At 59.4% G+C, this 308-nt stretch overlaps 1 protein-coding gene across 1 annotated transcript in view; it reads left to right on the top strand.

The window, feature by feature from the left end:
- CUEDC1 (CUE domain containing 1) overlaps positions 1-308 on the top strand; it is a 16008-nt gene that overhangs the window by 9141 nt on the left and 6559 nt on the right. The window lies entirely within an intron of this gene.

Below are 308 nucleotides of genomic sequence, written 5' to 3'. Positions count from 1 at the left end.
CGCGCTTCCCCCTGCCAGTACCGCCTCAGCTGTAGGCTCGGGGCTTGCAGGTAGGCAAGTGTCGGTGCCCTGGCCACCTCTGTGCCAGCCCCCGGGGACAAAGGTGCTGCCGGGTGTGCAGGCTGGGTGTGACATCTGGTGAGAGACGTTCGTCAGCTTCATAAAGCACAATCCTGCTGTGCTAGGGTTCCCACAGGACTGTTTTCTGGCAGTCTGAGCAAAATGGGGAGAAGGAGGGAAATCCAGCCCCTGCAGTTGCAGGGCAAGGCTTGGAAAGCGGCTCCTACAGATTTCAAACTGGCTAGGAA

The sequence above is a fragment of the Charadrius vociferus genome, unplaced genomic scaffold (genome assembly GCF_000708025.1).
Source record: "Charadrius vociferus isolate BGI_N301 unplaced genomic scaffold, ASM70802v2 scaffold323, whole genome shotgun sequence".
In the NCBI taxonomy this organism is placed as follows: Eukaryota; Metazoa; Chordata; class Aves; order Charadriiformes; family Charadriidae; genus Charadrius; species Charadrius vociferus.
Note: the sequence above shows the minus strand (reverse complement) of the source record. Positions and strands in the feature narration are given on the sequence as shown.